This window comes from Saccopteryx leptura, chromosome 2, assembly GCF_036850995.1.
Source record: "Saccopteryx leptura isolate mSacLep1 chromosome 2, mSacLep1_pri_phased_curated, whole genome shotgun sequence".
Lineage (NCBI taxonomy): Eukaryota > Metazoa > Chordata > Mammalia > Chiroptera > Emballonuridae > Saccopteryx > Saccopteryx leptura.
In genome coordinates this window covers 109,499,204-109,507,251 of record NC_089504.1, presented here as the reverse complement: position 1 = coordinate 109,507,251, position 8,048 = coordinate 109,499,204, and the positions used below count along the sequence as shown (strand labels likewise).

The following is an 8,048-nucleotide window of genomic DNA, read 5'->3' as shown; positions in this document are numbered from 1 at the left end:
AATGGCTCAGTTTCAGAATGGGTGTGGATGCCTGCATTTCTTAACCATTTTTCAGTCTCTTCAGAATAACAGCAGCATAGAAATGGAAGACACTATATTGTTACTATTGATTATCATCTTACTCGAGGTGACTCCCTGTAAGTAGGGAAAGCCAAGAACTTTCTGTTTATTTAAGCTTATTAGGAAAACGCAGGGGGATCTCTGGGATGGATGCAGACTTCCTCGGCAGTGGCCAACCAGATTCCCCTCCACTGGGCTCAAGCAGCTCATGTCCCTGATATCTGGCTGCTAAAGCAAAATGCAGTTCATCCTTTCCAGAAGGAAGATCTGAAGAATATCGTTGTGCAGTGGGTACAGCTTCTGGGAGGAAAGACCATGTAGTAGATTCAGTCTAGACATGAATCCACAAGACCCTGTTGTTTTAATTGGGAGCATATGCAAAAGTTTTTGTTTACTTAAATGATCCTCATTTAATTGGAGCAGCTGTGAAAATGTATTTGGTTCACTCATCTAAGCTTAGAACAAACTTTTCATTAGAAATCTCACTGAGGACTGAAATTGGTCTTTCCCCCTTGAATCAGGACTTCGAGTTTTAAATACAAATACTTAAACTGTGCTTTGCAAAGCTTCAGGTCTTCATTTTGCGCATAAAACTCATTGCTATCCAAGGCAGTTGTCACTCAGGCAACTGTATCTTGTTTCTTTGGGAAGCCAATTAAGATGCTTATTATGGGCAACTTGATATATCTTCTGCCCAATCCTGGAATGTCAGAGCACTCCAAAATTCCTTTTGTGGAAATGGTAACAACCTAAGTCATACAAAATTGTGATGTAGCACTTTTGTTTGGCAAGAATAAAATTATGTATGCATATAGAAACTTTTACCAGAAAAAAATTCTCAAGTGAAAGTAAGTGGACAGACAAACGGAGCTGACTGTCTGACACTGTAATGACTTGTTTTCCCCTTCAGGCCATAAGCTCCTAGAGGACAGGGTGCCCTCATCAGCGGGCATCTCTGGCCCTCACTGCTACCTGGCTCATGTTGTTCCTGCTACATTTGAGGTGCTTTCTCTATAACCAGTGAAGTTTTACATATGATTTATTGTTTAATAAATTTAAAACTTTAGTTACAGATTTACAGGATATGATTATAATTTGGCTGTGATGGCTGTCACAACCCTGTACAGGAGAGAAGTTATATTTTCATAAGAGGAAAGACAGGGAGCAGAGTCGTCTCAAAAAAGCCTCTAATTCTTTGGAATTACCTGTGAGTGATGGGAAGAAATGAGTTTTGTTTGACTTGTGAATTTTAAATGCATTAAAACTTGGAAGAGTGGAAGGACACCAAATTAGAATTTTATTAAAATTAATGTTTTAAGGCCCTGGCTGGTTGGCTCAGTGGTAGAGTGTTGGTCCAGCATGTGGATTTCCCAGGTTCGATTTCTGGCTAGGGCACACAGGAGAAGCGCCCATCTGCTTCTCCACCCCTCCTCCACTCCTTTCTCTCTAGCTCTCCCTTCTCCACCTGCAGCCAAGGCTCCATTGGAGCAAAGTTGGCCCGGGCACTGAGGATGGCTCTGTGGCCTTTGCCTCAGGAGCTAGAATGGATCTGGTTGCAACAGAGAGATGCCCCAGATGGGCAGAGCATCGCCCCCTGGTGGGCATGCTGGGGGGTGGATCCCAGATGGGCGCATGTGGGAGTCTGTCTCTCTGCCTCCCTGCTTCTCACTTCAGAAAAATACCAATAATTAATTAATTAATGTTTTAATTTTGATAAACTGAATTAATTATATATGGATTTAATTAAGTTTTAAAATATTTCTGCCTGCTTCTACTTATGAGATGTGTGGATGATAACAGTCTACATCCTTTATAGAATTGAAGTAGATAAGATACAATATATAGGAAAACAGTTGGAAAAATATGAAGCATGTCAACATGTTTTATTTCTGATGGATTAGCACACTGATGTCTCTTATATTAGCTTTTATACTTTTCTGGATTTAAACTGTTCTTTTTCCAACTGGAGAGTAAAGAAAAGTAGAACCATGTAAAGCATAATTATTATTTTAAAAACTTCTTTAGCTAACCTGTACATACACTAAAATTTACCCATCACAGTACACAATTCAGTGATTTTTAATACATTTGTAGAATTATGCTACTATCACTACAATTCTCTTCTAGAAAGTCTCCATCAATCTCCAAGTTCCCGTGGAGTTCTTGCGGGCAGTCTCAGTCCAGGCGATGGCTGATAGGCTTTCCGTCTCTGTAAATTTGCATTTCCTGGATATTTTATACAAATGTTTCCATAGAATCTGTAGTCTATTGTGTCTGGCTTCTTTCACTTAGTGTGATATTTATGAGCATGCCGTAGCATGTATCATTTGTTTATTTCTATTTTATTGCTAAATGGAGTTCCATTGTAGGGATATGCCCTATTCAATTATGTATGGACATTTGGATTGTTTCCATTTGGGGGGCTGTTATGAACAATGCTGCTATGGACACTTTTGTCTACAAGCCTTTCTGTGAACATATGTTTTCATTCCTTTCAGACAGACTCCTGGGAGTGGACTTGCTGGGTTGGATGATATGGCTCTGCGTCATTTTTAAGAAACTGCCAATCTGTTTCCCCCAGTGTCTAAAGCAGTTTGCACCAGAAAAGTAGAAGTGATCCAGTTTCTTCATGTCCTCACCAACATTTAGTATTGCCTGTCTTTAATTTTTAGTTATTCTAGTTGATGTATAGTGGCATCTCCTTGTGGATTTAAGCTGCAGGTCCTAATGAAGAATGACGTTGATCATCTTTGCCTATACTTATTAGCTATTGTTCTTTGGCATAATATCTACTGAATTATCTTGCCAATTTTTAAATTGGTTTGTCTACTTATTACTGAGTTGTAAGTGTTCTTTATATATTCTATATACAGATTGTTTATCAGATAGAGAATATAAAAATGATTTCCTCCTAGTCTCTAGTTTGGTCTCATTTTCTTATTGGTGTCTTCTGAAAGGGAAAAGTTTTAAAGCTTTAGGTCCAGCTTATTAATTTTTAAATTTTATGTTTTGTGATTTTGATGTCAAGATGTTATTAAGTGGTATTATAACTATAGTTTTCCAGTTTAGAATCTCTACTAACATGTCTTTAGACAGTTGATAAATGAAACTTGATAAAATAGGATATGAAAAATGTCTTGAGAAATTTTTTTATAGATAGTATTAATGGAAAGAATCCTGAACTGATTGTTAAAGTACCTGTTTGCGTACTCTGTGTGGCACCTGGGATGGGTGGGCACCTGGAAACAGTATTGATGCTCAAGGACCATCTTGGCTTTGTGTACCACTAAGTCCTTGTATAAACATTGGCTTGCTTGAGAAAAATGATGAAACTTCAGTGGAGAAAAATCCACCTTATTCAGTCACTCTGTCATCAACCCTTTTATGTCCTAGCTCTAATGCATACAAGCTTACTTTCATAAAAGGCAATATATTGAGTTTAACATCCTCTGTAGATTATTCTGGTAAGAATATATTTCCAAAGAATCAGTACTATAAGAATCTTTAGGCTTTGTGTTGTTTGCTTAGTCATAAAAAAAGAGGTAAAAGATATTAATGATCCTTGGAGCTCCTTTATAAAAGCAGTGCCTCACATAATTTGATTTAACATCACTTCTTTCATTTCTTACACAGAATAATACTATAATATGATTTCTTTCCTCTGCCTGTTACCAAGCACCCTGGTATTACTACGCAGGTTGACTGATGCATGTGGCTGTCCTGTTAGAGAGGTATGTTGCTACAGGATGCTGTAGGGAACAGTGCCACGGAAGAGCTGTTGCCATCAGGAGAGTGGTAGGAGGGAGAGTGCAGGGAAGAGGAGATGTCTGCCTTCCTGGCACCTTCCCCTGTTCCTGCCAGTGTGCCTACATTAGGACTCGTCTATAACCCCTTGGTCTTGGGGTGAGGACTTTGGGATAACTATGATTTCTGGCTCCTCTGGTTACTACTAGCTGAATGACCTTGGACAAGGCTATTCTATCTCCTTCAGCCTGTGATTTCATTGCCTGTAAAATGGAATGTCAATACTTACCTGTGCTGGCAAGGAGGGAGAGTGTATATAAATCACCTAACATTAAGCTTAGCATAAGGTAGGTGCTTTACTGGGGAATGTTATTGTTCATGTTGTTTTATTCTCTAAATCCTTTATGATTTAAAGAACTTTTACATATAGAAATATGAAGAAGGAAAAATGATTATAGTGAGGGTGAAATACACTGAGTGCTATATTGAAACTTCAAGTGTTAATTTTTTCCGTAATGTTCCAGATAGGAATTCATGCCTTTCTCTTTCCAAGATACATTTGCATGCATATGCATATACATATATAACATATATATCCATTATAGATATATATATCTCCTTTATATATGCATATGCATATAATATATATCCATTATATATAAATATATATAATATATATATGTATATTTCCTATATATATTTCTTCTTTTTATGTCCTTAAAAATAGAATCTCTTAAAAAGTTTGGTTGGAGACAGAAAGACTATAGCACTGATGTAGCTTACGCCCTTGGGAGATTAGAGACTTTTATAAGGTTGTGGGGTGTTCTGAAGTCTATGGAATTTCCATATTAGAATCACATTTTCTACCTGAGGATCCTCAAAGTCTCAAAGCTTTCAAGGTCAGAAGAGCCAAGACTCCCAAGTTTTATTTTCTTTGAAATATCATTTCATTTCTGATATTGAATATGCAGCATTTTTAAGCCTAAACTTGAAGCTCTCTCTTAATTCATAATTAAAAGGTGCTAAGATCTTGCAACATTAATATATGATCAAGTTAAAATTCTATTATATTGCATTAGTCAATGTTCAAATATCATTAGATACCCTAGACCAGTAGTTCTCAAAGTGTGCACCAGGGCACACTGGTGCACCCTAGATTTCCATGTGCACCCTATGGTATTTCAGAGAAATATGTGCCTGTTGGGGACCAGAAAACCAACAAGGTTTTTGGAGTTTAGATTTTTGGTGGACAGAGGTGTGGGGAATTGGCTGTAAACTGACAGTCTGCCCAACCCCCCACCTCACTTGCCTGATTAGGTTGCAAGAGGCCGTGGGCTATGGTGCTAGATCATTTACACTACCCACCATGTTCCCCGGAAAGACTGGAGGCAAGTTTCTTCTATCCTTTGTTTGGTGTAAAGTTAAGATTTGCTAATGGCCTCACTTTGCCTGTAAATAAAGCAAGATGTGGTTTTTGGGTGCATTTTGTTCTTGCCAGCAGCAATTACAGAGCCCTCCTGACCCCATATTTTCTTAATTCCACACCGTTCCCACTCAGGAACTGGAAATATGAGCTGCGCTGGTTCACAGCATGTGCCCAGATATAAAAATAAATACAGTTACTCTATTATACCATTTCATTACGGAAATACCACTCTTTTTGTTAACATATCATTATTATATATATTTATTATTAACACATCATTATATTATTTTTAGATAAATACACCCAAATAAAATAGATATATTTCTCAAAAAGAAGCGTGGTATTGAAGAATCCAATTCTGAAAGTGAGCAAAAATTAGTGTAAATAAATAGGACTTGAAGGCTGATGGGCAGAATTTAATTTATAGCATTTTTTATCATTTAACACTGAACAATACGATTGGACTAGAAATCCATTCATGAAAGCTTCAAGTGATTTTGGTTTAACATTAACAGAAGAAGAAGAACTGGCAGCTATCCACTGATCGTGGATTGATGATTAAACATAAGCAATTGTCTCATGAAGCCTTTTGGATTTCTATAAAAGAAGAATATGTGGCAATATATTAAAAAGCTTTGAAAATTTTCTACAATTTTCAACATCCTATTTATGTGAATTTGGATTTTCTACTCTCAACACAATTAAGAGTAAAAAGAAAGGAATTCTTCAATATATTGATGAGGAAATGAGAGTTTGCTTTTCAAATATATACCCAAACATTGAAGAAATCACTAGGACACATCAGCCTCATGTTTCTCATAAACACAAGAATGAAAAAACTTAACACCTTCGCGCTGGGACCTGCCGAATTGACTAAATCTCATTAAGAATGTATTGATATATATAAAAAGATAACTTTTTTTGTAGTTTTTAAATTTTTTAACCCCTCTTTTTTATGAATTCTGAAAAGCATAATGAGGAGCCACTGAGCCACTTCACCCGCAGGTGTTGTAAGGTACCAAAAACTACAGAATTAATATTAATATTTTAAGAGGCTTGGAGAACATTTTATTAATTTGGGTTAAGGTGTGCAGAGAAATTGTGAGCGCAGTCTCTGTACTGTGTGATTGGCATAACCAGGATGGCCCTTGGCATTGTATTGTAAATGCAAAGGGGAGGAAAACATGGATCCCCAGACATTCCACCACACCTGTGGGGAAAGGGGTGAATGGCTAGCCAGGTGCAGGGAGAGAAAAGCCAAAATAAACCTTTTCTTATAGCAATGAACCATTTGCGGGCATTTGTCCCTATGGAAACTACCTCTCCTGTGAAAATGCGTGTAGTTAACATGTGTGACTCTGGACAGAGAGATAGCAGATGAACACTAGATAATATTGGAATGCCTTTTAATATGTAAAAAGATATCTTTCTGCCATTGTGTTGACTTGTAAATTTTGTTTTCTTCAAAAGGATGTATGACTTGCAAATTGAACATGGTCCTATCATGTTAAAGGACATATGACTATAACCAATAGTGGTAAGGGGCTCCTAATTACAATTTTTGCTTCTGTACTTCCCACTTACAAAAAACTATAAAAACCAAGTAGAACAAAGGGCCGGCGCGCGCTCCCTCAGACCACTGTTAGAGGAGCCGCCACTTGGCCAAGCTAGACAAAAAAGCTTTGGTGTGTAATCGACGGACTTTGTTCGTATCTTCAATGTTTTGGGTCCCTCCGGATTAGGCTTAACACATAACAAAAAATGTAACATAAAAATGTTTTTGAATGTCAGAAAAAATTTAATTTTGTCGTATTTATTTTGTTTAATTACCATAAAAGCATGCTTGGACTTTATATTTTTTCTTTAATATTTGACTTAATTATTATATTTCTCAGAAATTTGTATATAGTGCGCATACAATTATTTGTATGATTTTAAATGTTCCCCGACTTCAAAAAGTTTGAGAACCACTGCCCTAGACACTAAGTGAATAATTTTTCTCGAGTGGCGGTGGCAGTGGTGGCGGCTCTGGTGAGAGAGAAGGGCTCTAACTTTCCTACTGGCCTGAGAGGTTTTGGGCATGGAGAGTTACAGTGTCAGAGAAGACTCAGCCAGTGGACTTGGGGCTCCTGGAAGAGGATGATGAGTTAGAGTTCCCTTAGGAAGACTGGACCAGTTTAGATGGAGATGAAGATACACATGTCTGGGAGGATTTCTCCAATCAGTTATGAGCTGAACCAGACACTCATGGTTATATGGTGGAGACCTCATAGCATCCAGAAGTGCTGAAGTGACCTAAACTTGAACTGTGTGCTAAATTCTAAGACAGAGAATTCAGGATGGGACACTTAAAAAAATGTTTATTTCATTACCTGCTTGGCTTTATTTTTGCTTTTGTAACACAAAAAAATAAATGTTTTGATCTAAAAAAATAATTTCTCTCTCAGTATATATAATTTATTATAATATTAAAGCAAGTAATCTATTTAATTATTAACAACTGCTCAAATGATTGATTTTTCTGTTTCGTTTAGATTAGTTTTACTAAAAGTGTAGAAAACTGTAGAATAAAATGACTTTGTGTGTTCTCATGCTTAAAGTTCTTTATTTCCTTTCAACATATATTTCCCCTAATATTTATACATCTGAATTTCTGAGTTTAAGTACAGATTTATTCATTCTAATAGAAATAAAAATCTCCCATTCCTCTGAATTATTGCCTCTTATTAAATATTAGAAGGGCCCTGGCCAGTTGGCTCAGCGGTAGAGCGTCGGCCTGGCGTGCGGGAGTCCCAGGTTTGATTCCCGGCCAGGGCAC

The 8,048-nt window shown here is 37.1% G+C and overlaps 1 pseudogene; it reads left to right on the top strand.

The window, feature by feature from the left end:
- Positions 1 to 210: 210 nt before the first annotated feature.
- LOC136391477 (26S proteasome complex subunit SEM1 pseudogene) lies at positions 211 to 7,503 on the top strand (annotated as a pseudogene).
- Positions 7,504 to 8,048: the final 545 nt, after the last annotated feature.